Here is an 11,921-nt window from a genome sequence, read left to right as displayed (position 1 = left end):
CAAATAATATTCCCAATTATTTGCAACAACACCCAATCCAAAAAAATAATGGTTTTTGAAAATCCAAATTCGAATTCAAAGCTTCAAAACTTTTTAATGGCTGTCAATGGTGGAGAGTCAAACACCTTCAAAATTTATTGATTGACAATTTTAATTTGAACACCAATTGTGCAACATGAAAGAAAATTATTAAGTTAAAACTCTATAATAAAATGATTGAAATCCATTGATAAATTCCATTAAAAATATATACAACATGAAATGATAAAAAATAGAGGATATCAGAGGAAGAAAAATTGGGGAAAAAACAAAGAATGAGAGATTGAGAGACACAGAGAGACGGAGAGAGAGAGAGAGCGCATGAGAGAGAAAGGCGGAGAGAGAGAGAGAGTGCATGAGGGAGGGAGAATAAGGATGAGAAATAATTGATTCCTTATTCAATTTCTAATATAAAAGGATACTCATTTAATTCTTAAAGTGTATATAATTGGTAAATTATATATGCATATGTAATTAAATTAAAACTTGAGTGGAGAGGATAATAAAGTTTCAAATAATGTATAGGAAGGTAAACATCCCTACACTAAAATTCGTTCTTCATAGGACTTTGTTTGTACGTTAAATTTACACCTCTTAACCAAAGAGACAGTAGGACTGACTAATCCAGCTACAAATGAAAGAGTAAAGCGCATTATCTTCTTCCACTTCCAATTAGATGTGTTAGGCTTCCCATTAAAGAAGCTGTAAGAGAGCACCTTCAACCGATAAAGCACTTATTTTCTGCTTGGCCGGGACTAGATTATCAAGCAGCTTTCTCTGGGCTGCACCTGACACCGAGATTCTAAACCTTGTCTGCCCCGCTTCCGGGTATGAATCCCATCTCTCAAGAGCTCTACGTATCTTTTAAGGGGAGATCCCGCTAACACTTTTTCAGATATTCCCCCTTCCAAGGACGCTTTCTCGAGCCTTTTTCCCTCATCCCTTTTGGTTTGGGGACGACAAGTACTTCGTCTCGAGTAGGACACCGGTGATCTCTACATTCACCTATGTAATTTCGAAATCTGCTTTCAAGCAGCTCCGTTTTCTAAGGGAGAGTGGACTAAAAAAAGTCATGCTGAAGTTTTTGAGACTGAGGGCTTGGATCGAGGTCCTGAAAAGCGTGAAACGCAGTAAGGACATTGATGAAGTATAAGCCCTGGCGAAAGACGAAGGTCCTGTCAAGTCGGTCCGCTAACGCCTTATCTTCCTATTTATAAGCCACAGCTTACTTCGACGTTTTCAACGACAAAGTTGTTCTTTTCTTAGACCTTCATTCTATTTTATACCATGATTTTAGCATGCAACATGTGAGTACTGGATGGTGCCGCTGCTGCAGCAGTATGCCTTACCATTTAAACGTAACTAGTAGTGATACACGTGCCATGCACGATCAATATTAAAAAATATTAATTAAATTAAATTATGATCGAACTTGTTTGAACATATTAAATCGTATTCCTTTAATAAATTTTAATTGTCATCTTTTTTATCAATATGATATACCCTATAATAAAATCTCTATTAAATTAAAGGGACTTATATAGTCGTTGAATAACTTTTTTGTTTTATATTTTTCTTTATTCTATTATCCAATGTTTAGTATTTTTACACTGTTAATAGAAATTTTTATTAGTATATTACTTTATTTAATATTTTTGTCTGCTCGCTTTCTTTTTGTAATATAAGAGAAGATATGTATTTTTTTAATCTTGAAATATTTTTTATTTTAAATTTTATTATGTTGTTGTCAATAATATTATCTGAATTTTAATGAATAAAATCTCTATTAAATTAAAGGGACTTATATAGTCATCGAATAACTTTTGTTGTTATGTATTTTTCTATATTATATTTAATATAATTGTATTGTTAATAGAAATTTTTATTATCATATTACTTTGTTTAATATTTTTGTCTACTACTTTTTTTTTTTGTAATATAATAGAAGATATATATTTTATTACTCTTGAAATATATTTTTTATTTTAGATTTTATCCTATTGTTCTCAATAATATTATCTGAATTTTAATGAATAAAATCTCTAGTAAATTAAAGAGAGTTGTACAGTCATCGAATAACTTTTTTTTTCTGTATTTTTCTTTATCATATTATCCAATATTTAATATTATTGCATTGTTAATAGAAACTTTTATTAGCATATTACTTTGTTTAATATTTTTGTCTACTACTTTCGTTTTATAATATAATATAAGATATATATCTTATTACTCTTGAAATATCTTTTTATTTTTAATTTTATCCTATTGTTCCCAATAATATTATCTAAAATTTAATGAATAAAATCTCTATTAAATTAAAGAGACTTATATAGGCATCGAATAACTTTTTTGTTCTGTATTTTTCTTTATTATATTATCCAATATTTAGTATTATTGCAATGTTAATATAAATTTTTATTAGCATATTACTTTATTTAAATTTTTGTGTGCTACTTTCTTTTTATAATATAGAAGATATATATTTTTTATTTTTTATTTTATTTTTGAATAAATAAACTTTTTATTTTAAAAAATAAAATAAAATTGAATTGGCAGTTTTTTATTTTTTTGTAATTCTAGTTTTTTATTTTAAAATAATTTAAATACTCCAACTTGAAACTACTCTCCAATTTCAATGGACGATTTCTTTTTATTTTTTAATTATAAAATATATTTTTTAATTATTTTATAGATATTTAAATTCAAAAACAATAACCAATAACTAATTATTAACTAAATAACTATTTATTAACTACTCATGCCATATGAATTTTTTCTAGGCTGCCAAATGGCTTAAGCAGAGGGCTTTTTCCTCTCCTTTTAATAATATATAGATAGATATTTACTTATTCATTTACCTTCTTTTATCTTTTGAAGGTAGTTGAAATGAGGATGTTGAGATGGATGTGCGGGCATACCAGGTTAGATAGAATTAGAAATAAAGTTATTCGGGATACGGTGAGTGTGGCCCCTGTGGAGGACAAGATACGGGAGGCGAGACTTAGATGGTTCGGGCATGTGATGAGGAGAGCGCATATGCTCCGATGAGGAGGTGCGAGAGGTTGGCCCTGGAGGGCCTGAGGAGAGATAGAGGCAGGCCGAAGAAGTATTGAGAAAAGGTGATTAGGCAGAATATGGCGTTGCTCCAGCTTACTGAGGACATGGCCATTGATAGGAAAGTATGGAGGTTGAGAATAAAGGTAAAGGGTTAGGATAGGTAGCCAAGCATTGTACTATGTGTGTATTGTCGTATCCCTTGACTTATGTTATTACTTGTTGCTGCTTTGGTTTCGGCTTTGTGATTACAATACCTATTGTTAGTTTTGTATTTTTGCTCCGGTTTATTGATATGGTTGTTGTTGTCCTTCTTTTTTCTTTTTCGAGTCGAAGGTCTGCTGGAAGTAGCCTCTATGCCTTATTATAAGTAAGGGTAAGGTCTGCGTATACTCTAGTGGGATTATACTGGGTTGTTGTTGTTTTTTGTTGCTTCTTTTTTCTTTTGGGACGAAAAAGAGAATCCAACTATGGTAATTTCCTTTTTGTGAGAAATTATTAACTAGCTAATTTACCATTTATAATTGTCACACCACCTTTTTCTGAAGAATAAGGAGTTTTTCCAATAAAGTGACATTATTCGAAATGAGATTATTTATTTAATTAGAATCTCCACTTGAAGTATTTGTTATGGTGTCCCAAGTAACCGATTTATTTTAAAATCTTAAATCGAGGAAACTGACTCCGAATTATGGTTCGCGAACACAGAAGACCGGGTAAGAAATTCTGTTAACCCGGGAGAAGGTGTGAGGCACTCTCGAATTTTGTGGTTTTAGCACGGTCGCTTTAATCATATTTGGCTTAATTAATTGATTAAAAACATATTTTTAGAACCTGTGTGCATTGTGCTTTTTACCGCTTTTAAATGCTTGATTATTCGTGATTATAGAATTATCTTGAAACGAGTCACGCGTGTGAGCACCTAATCTTTTAAAATATTTAAATTTTTATCACCTTCTACTATGTAAATATTTTCAGAAATTTAATATATATTTTTTAGCTTTGTTACACTTATATATATAGGATAAAAATTAATAATAAATTAAAAATGTCAATTATTACTATTAATATTATTTTTATTTTTATTTTTATCTTTATTTTTAAATAAAATGAATTAAAAACCGAAAATTAATTAATTATTATTATTATTATTTTAAAACAAATTTCGGATGGGAATTATAAAATAGGAAAAGTAGATATATAAAATTAAAAATTAAAAGTAGGTGGAAATTGTTTAATAAAAAAAGTAAAAGAAAGTGAAAAAATTTAAAAAATAAAAGTAAAAGAATGCGTACATTTAAAAAAATAAAAAGTAAAAGAAAGTTGGAATTAAAAAATAAAAGTAGGGTAACTGAATTTATTTTTTTTTAAAGTAAAATAAGTGAGAAATAAAAAATGAAAAGTAAAATAAGTGGAAAATAAAAAAAGAAAAGTATAAAAGTGGAAATTTGAATATAATAAAAGTAAAAAAAGTAAGAAATTAAAAAATAAAAGTAAAGAAAAGTGAGAAATTATTTTTTTTTTAAAATGAGAAAAATGGGAAGTGAAAATTCTTTTTAATTAAAAATAAAAAAATAAATAAAAAATAAAAATCTGAAAATTCCGAAAAACTATTCTATAAATAGAAGAGAAATGTGAAGAAAACAAAGAGGAGAGAAAGAGAAAAAAATAGAGAGGAAGGAATTTAGAGAAATTTATTTTCTTCTAGGATAAGGAAATTTCTACTCGCTTCATTCTTTTTTCGTCTTTCTTTCAAAAAATCCAGCAAAATCACCCTCCCAAAAAATAGCCTTTAACCTAGCAAAAAACAAGCCACTAAATCATCGGTCTTACAAGGCCGATCGGGGTTGCAAGTCACGATTTGTTGTTCGAGGTTTCGTGGCCGGTGAAAGCTTCAGTCAACACTCGTCGAATTGTTTAGCGCTCTTGTAATTTTATCTCTGTTAATTTATATCAAAGGTCTGTTATTTCACTTTTTTCACTGATTATAATTGTCCATTTACCTTCTTGTCTATTGACTATTGGTGTGATTATTGGGTAGCATGAAGTAGTAGTTCACTCTATTGATATTTGGATCATTTGAATATGATTGTTTCCTTGTTCATAAGTTTATTGGACCATGATGTTAATTTTAGAGTTACAAAGTTTTATTTTGAGTTGATATAACCAGATAAAGGGTCTATTGAATCACTGTAATTTGGCTTGTTTCATGAGATTGTGGTGTCATTAGTTTTGTTTAAAGAATGTACAGAATATGGGATAATGTGTTGGATAATTTGCTTGGGCCACGATTTGTTTCTAAGGAAATTATTTTTTTTGGGTTGTTGGAGAAGAAAAGATTTTGGGCTAAAAGATTTAGTCTCATCAAACCCAAAGTAATAAATAACATAGCTTGCCCATCTTTCTCTAAACTAGCCCACTTTTCTATAAATAATAAATTCAATTCTTCTACAAATAATTACAAACTTCACGACCTTACAATAATCTCAAAATTAGTAATTGAATAATATTCGAACATCGTAGCTTGCTTTAGGCGCGATTAATAATAAATTATCGTGACTGTGGGTATGGTTTCCATGGCATGGTCACGATACGTAATTCCCAATTCGAGTGTGCGTTTCACGTGACTCGACCACAACTTCAAACAATAATAAATAAAATTAAACACGTTGTAGATTGCGGGTGCGTTTCACGTGATGCGATTTGCGATATGTATAAACAACGAGTGTACGACAAACGTAACTCGTCTCATATTAATTTCATAAAAGTTTAAAATGCAGCAATGTAATAAAAGCGGTAAAATGAATAAAAATACACATATAGGTTTAAAACATGTATTAAATCAGATAAATAGGCCAATTATTAATAGTTGAGCGACCGTGCTAAAACTACGGAACTCGGGAGTACTCCACACCTTCTCTCGGGTTAACAGAATTTCTTACCCGGTCTTCTGTGTTCACAAACCATAAATAAGAGTCAATTTTCCTCGATTTGGGATTCTAAAATAAATCGGTGACTTGGGACACCATAAATTATTCCAAGTGGTGACTCTGAATATATAAATAATCTCATTTCGAATAATGTCACTTAAATTGGAAAAACTTCATATCCCTTATCCCCTCGGGAAAAAGGAGGTGTGACAGCTCTGGCGACTCTGCTGGGGACTAAGAACCCAGAATCTCTGGTTCAGGGTTCAGAATTCGAGCTTAGAATAGCTGTTATACTTGGCTTTTATTTATTATCTGATTTTTACGTGTTTGAGCCTAATGTGCTAAATGCCGCCTTTTACCCCTTTGATATTGCTTGAGCTGTATATAAACTGTTATGAAACCTTCTTCTCTTTGAGTCTTCTAAATCTTCTGGGAAGCGTGTGCTTCGCGTGACTTCTTTTCTGTTAGAGTCATACCCCTAATTTTAGAACGAAGATCGGACAAGTTGTAAAGTCGGTGAAGCTTCTGTATTCTCGGTACGCTACCCCTCCCCCCCCTCCGGCTCGAGTTGTCTGCTCGGGTAAGCCAGGTCTAGAACAACACACCTAGGATCTAAACCTAGAATAACATAGCCTCATGCCAGATCCCTAGTAGAAACGTTTATTTGCATCACGTGTATTTGACTTTGGGTACTCAACACAGGGGTTGGGTCCGTCTAGGACACGTGTACCCAATATATGGGACTATCTTGATACATTTTATGTGCTACTTGTGCATATATTTGTTTCGGCTTGTATGTTGACCGGCTTCTAGAATAGGGAAAGGGAACCAAGAAAAAACAAAGAGTGAGGTAGGAGAGAAAAAAAGAATTTACCCGATTTTGAAAATCCAGGTATTTGAAAAGTACCGAAACTTTAAAAAAAAAGTCATTTTCAAAATAAGTCGTGTTTTCCTATTGCTCCAAAACCTACCGAGCTATGCGGGTCTGATTCTCATCGGATGTAAGATACGTAGGCAAACTTCATCGGTTCCGGCCCCAATTTGTAAAAATTCAAAAATATTTTCCTTTAATTTCTTCTTTATAAGTTTTTCTTTAACACATAAAATCCAAAAAATTTCCTTCTATTGTAGAAGTTTTTCTTTTGGAAATTTCAAAAAAAGAAAGAGTCAAAATCCAAAAATATTTTTCTTTAATTCATTCTTTAGCATTTTTTCTTAGAAAATTCCAAATAAAAAAAATTTAAAACCAAAAAAAAAAATTTCTTTATAGAAGTTTTTCATTTGAAAAAATAAACAAATCAATTAAAAATCCAAAAATATTTTCTACCTTTTTTTTAGAAGTCTTTCTCCCAAAATATTAAAAAAAATCCAAAATAATATTTTCTTTCTTTTCAAAAATTCTCAAAAAAAAAAAACAAAGAAATCGAAATCAAAAAAAAAATTATTTCTTCTTTATAAGTCTTTCGAAAAAAAAAAAGAAAAAAAAATTCAAAATCCAGAAAAAAAAAGAGTTAGCTTATTTACTTTATTCCTAATCTTCCCGAACTACGCGAGATCTGATTCATGCGGCGTCATGATACATAGACAATCCCTATTGTATTCGATCATTGCCATATATAAATTGAGTGAAAAAATAAACCGAAAAAAAAATTGAGTGAAAAAGAAAGAAAAGAGTGAGAAAAAAATAACAGAAAAAAAGAGAAAGAAAAAGAAATCAAGATATGAAAAAAAAATCAAAAAAAAAAAGAAAAGAAAAGAAAAAAAAGAGTCTCCCGAGATGGAATCAGTTCACCCCTGTTGGTGAATCATTCTCGAGCTTATTCTAAAAGTTGATCAGGCTAGGTCTACTGCAGCCATTAGCCCCGAACAGGCCAAACCCCGAGTCCCCCTTGCACCGAGCTGATGCTAGATGTAAATACCACTCCGAAGCAGTGGGACATGATACTGAAGATTGTTGGACTCTCAAAAGAGCAGTGGAAGAAAAGGACCCTAATATGATGAACAATTCGCTGCCTACTCACACTAATGTGCCATTAGTCGGAATGATTTATGAAGATAAAGAATTTGATCCGGCCCGGAAGGCCATTGCATCCATTGCCGAGACAGAAGAAAAGCTAAAAAAACGTTTGCCAAGCCTGAAAGTTTTTCATCAGACGGGAGTCTCGGTAACCAGTCTTGCTATCTTTTCTGCGTCCGAATTATCTCAGGGTGTGATCCGGATGTTTTACTTTATTGTCTTACTTTTCGATGTAAACCCTTCTATCTTCAAAATTCAAAAAAAAAAAAGCAAAAAAAAAAAAAGAATAAAAAAATCAAATGAAATTAATATTTCATTGTCTATGAATGTCTATTTTTTTTAACCTTGTCACTTTTCTTATTCTCTTTTCAGTTTTGATTCATGCAGATTTTTATAACATGACATGCTTGCGAATTTCATGACTAGATCCTAAAACTCTACCAGACTTTGAAATAATGAATCAAGAAGAAGAATGCAATGAAAATGAGGTTACGAAAATAAAACAAAAAATCAGAACAGTATGAGAATAAGCCTATGCCAAGCTCGATTGAAACATGCAGAAGTTGAAATTCCCTCTCTCCGGGTCATTGTCGAAGCCAAGATTAAGGATAAGGATTGGGTCACGAACTGATTGGAACAATTGACACTAATTGATAAAAAATAATTGGCCACAATTTGCCACAGGCAGTTGTACCAACAAAGAATAGCCCGTGTCTATAACAAGAAAGTGCGGCCCATGAAATTTGAAATAGAACAACTCATTGTGAGACGTATCCTCCCACCTCATGAAGAAGCTAAAGGAAAATTAGCTCCAAATTGGAAAGGTCTATACATTGTAACGAGAGTACTGCAAAAGAAAGTGTTGTACCTGGGAAGCAACAAAGGAAATGTCCCTGAAACAACTGTCAATGTGGATGTAGTCAAAATGTACTATGTTTGACCCTCTATGTGGCATTAATGTTCTCTAATTGGGGATGACGAATGCTTTCATTCTCGCTATCCAAACATCATTAACCCTTTTGCTAACCATTTTGAGCCGGTTACCTTTTTTTGATTACCATCTTTGGAACCTGCAGATGTTATTAAAAAAAAGAAACAAGAAAGAAAAAAGAGAATAAAAACAAAACAAAGATGAAAAAAAAAGAAAAAAAAAAGAGAAAGAAGAATAAAAACAAAACAAAACAAAAATCCAAACAAGTTCATGTTCCTTGAACTACGTTCGACTTGATTTCGAAAGGATACGTAGGCAACCTCTCTCTGCGGTTCAGTCACACCAAAACAAAAACCCAAATTCCCCCAAAAGTGAAACTGGGGCAGATATTATTATGGTTTGGCGATGGTTTTGTCTGAAAGGTTCCAAAGTTGTAATTCAATCCAAATCCTTTTTACCTAAATCATTTTCAAGTCCTTCCGATCAATCGGCAAAGAGATTCAAAATGAGAGGATACAGTTACTCGGATCTGATACAACAAAATGAGAGAAATAAAATGAGAGAGTCTTATTGGTAAAAACCTCACGGGCACCATAATGCGATGGTAAGCAGAGAAATTCGAAAATGAGAGAGTCTTGTTAGTGAAAACTCACAAAGAGCACTATAAGGCGATTGTGAGAAGAGAAATGAGAAAAGCCAGTTGGTGAAAACCCGCAAAGGGCGCCACTGATCGAAAAGAGGATCCTCACAGTCATTGGCATCGATACAGTCCTGGGCAAAGTTTCTCAGTTTCAAAGCAAGAGTTGTGATGAATTTCTGAGAGTTGGACGGTTTACACAGATCAGACATCTAGTCCAAGAGGCATGTCATGTTCATTGAAGTCTGTATACACTCCAGATAAGTCCTTCTTTCTTTTCCCCGAAAGGGATACCTCTTGTCTAAATTCATTTGTCCATTCCATTATTTGCTTTTCTTTGAATACTTTTTGGTTTAACTCTGTTCCAAAACTAAGACAAAGAAGGGAAGGCAGGACTGATTTATAGGGTTCTCACTTGATACAAGCCAATATGCAAAAGAAAAGGCACCCAATCTCGGCAGGGGCATCAAGTTGACTCCAACTGGCTATGTTGGCCGATGTTTCGAAATCAGAAACTGTTGAAAGAGGAAATTCAAAGTCAAATGCTCACAAGGGCAAAATAAAAGTTGAAAAGATTAAGTCCCACATGACTAACCATCATGGCAAAGTCCGGAAAAGCCAGAGGTTCTCCGAGGTTAGAAATGCAATCGATATTCAGGATACAACCAGTTATAACTGAAAAAACTGAGACCAAGTGACTGAAACAATTAAGGCCACAAAACCAACCACCATTTCAAACTGACAAATTGTTCTTTGTTTGAAAAAAATAGGGAAACAAGTGCAATCTAAAAGCAACCTTGCAAGAAGTAGGTGCAACCAAAACGAAATTACGCAAAGGCTAGAAACAGTTTTGCAGTAACTACTGCAAAAGGGAAGTCTTCTCCAAATTCTTTCCCGCATTTTACTCATTATCTTAAAAAAATATATGAAATTAAAAAGAAAGAAAACAAAATAAAATAAAATCATGGTAGTATAGGGTCTCCAATCCCTAGCTGCGTTTTCCAACATAGGGTCTTCCCTCCCTAGTTGATGATTTTTAGACATAGGGTCTCCACTCCTTAGTCGCTTTTCCAACATAGGGTCTCCACTCCCTAGTTGATTTTATTTTAGACATAGGGTCTCCACTCCCTAGTCGTTTTCCAACATAGGGTCTCCACTCCCTAGTTGATTTTATTTTAGACATAGGTCTCCATTCCCTAGTCTCTTTTCTAACATAGGGTCTCCACTCCTCAGTTGATATTTTTAGACATAGGGTCTCCACTCCCTAGTTGATGATTTTTCAACATAGGGTCTCCACTCCCTAGTTGATGATTTTCCAACAGAGGGTCTCCACTCTCTAGTTGATGATTTTTCAACATAGGGTCTCCACTCTCTAGTTAATGATTCTTAGACATAGGGTCTCCACTCCCTAGTCTCTTTTCCAACATAGGGTCTCCACTCCCTAGTTGATATTTTTAGACATATGGTCTCTATTCCCTAGTCTGCTTTTTCAACATAGGGTCTCCACTCCCTAGTTGATGTTTTTAGACATGGGGTCTCCACTCCCTAGTCGCTTTTCCAACATAGGGTCTCCACTCCCTAGTTGATGATTTTTAGGCATAGGGTCTCCAGTCCCTAGTCGCTTTTCCAACATAGGGTCTCCACTCCCTAGTTGATTTTATTTTAGACATAAGGTCTCTACTCCCTAGTCGCCTTTTCCAACATAGGGTCTCCACTCCGTAGTTGATTTTATTTTAGATATAGGGTCTCCACTCCCTAGTCGCTTTTCCAACCTAGGGTCTCCACTCCCTAGTTGATGTTTTTAGACATAGGGTCTTCACTCCCTAATCGCTTTTCCAACATAGGGTCTCCACTCCCTAGTTGAAGTTATTTTGGACATAGTGTCTCCACTCCCTAGTCGTCTTTTCCAACATAGGGTCTGCACTCCCTAGTTGATGATTTTTAGACATAGGGTCTCCACTCCCTAGTCGCTTTTCCAACATAGGGTCTCCACTTCCTAGTTGATTTTATTTTTAGACATAGGGTCTCCACTCCCTAGTCGCCTTTTCCAATATAGGGTCTCCACTCCCTAGTCGCTTTTCTAACATAGGGTATCCACTCCCTAGTTGATTGATATTTTAGACATAGGGTCTTCACTCCCTAGTCTCTTTTCAAACATAGGGTCTCCACTCCCTAGTCGCCTTTTCCAACATAGGGTCTTCACTCCCTAGTCGCTATTCTAACATAGGGTATCCACTCCCTAGTTTATTGATATTTTAGACATAGGGTCTCCACTCCCTAGTCTCTTTTCAAACATAGGGTCTCCACTCCCTA

Source organism: Nicotiana tomentosiformis, chromosome 5, assembly GCF_000390325.3.
Source record: "Nicotiana tomentosiformis chromosome 5, ASM39032v3, whole genome shotgun sequence".
NCBI lineage: Eukaryota > Viridiplantae > Streptophyta > Magnoliopsida > Solanales > Solanaceae > Nicotiana > Nicotiana tomentosiformis.
Note: the sequence above shows the minus strand (reverse complement) of the source record.